A 525-nucleotide genomic window follows, 5' to 3' on the forward strand; every position below is an offset into this window, starting at 1 on the left:
TACATGCAGTTACATGCTGTTACATGCAGTTACATGCAGTTACATGCTGTTATATGCTGTTATATGCTGTTACATGCAGTTACATGCTGTTACATGCTGTTACATGCAGTTATATGCTGTTATATGCTGTTACATGCAGTTACATGCTGTTATATGCTGTTACATGCAGTTACATGCTGTTATATGCTGTTACATGCAGTTACATGCTGTTACATGCTGTTACATGCTGTTACATGCTGTTATATGCTGTTATATGCTGTTACATGCTGTTACATGCTGTTACATGCTGTTATATGCTGTTATATGCTGTTACATGCAGTTACATGCTGTTAYATGCTGTTATATGCTGTTATATGCTGTTACATGCTGTTACATGCTGTTACATGCTGTTATTGGACCTCTCAGCAACATGATGTCCGCGTAAAACGCTTTCATGGTATTACATCGTGGAGATGGAGATGGAAAAGGGAGAGGAGAGGAGAGAGAGAGAGAGAGAGAGAGAGAGAGAGAGAGAGAGAGAGAGAG

Source organism: Anarrhichthys ocellatus, unplaced genomic scaffold (genome assembly GCF_004355925.1).
Source record: "Anarrhichthys ocellatus isolate YVR2014 unplaced genomic scaffold, GSC_Weel_1.0 scaffold31, whole genome shotgun sequence".
NCBI classification, from domain to species: domain Eukaryota; kingdom Metazoa; phylum Chordata; class Actinopteri; order Perciformes; family Anarhichadidae; genus Anarrhichthys; species Anarrhichthys ocellatus.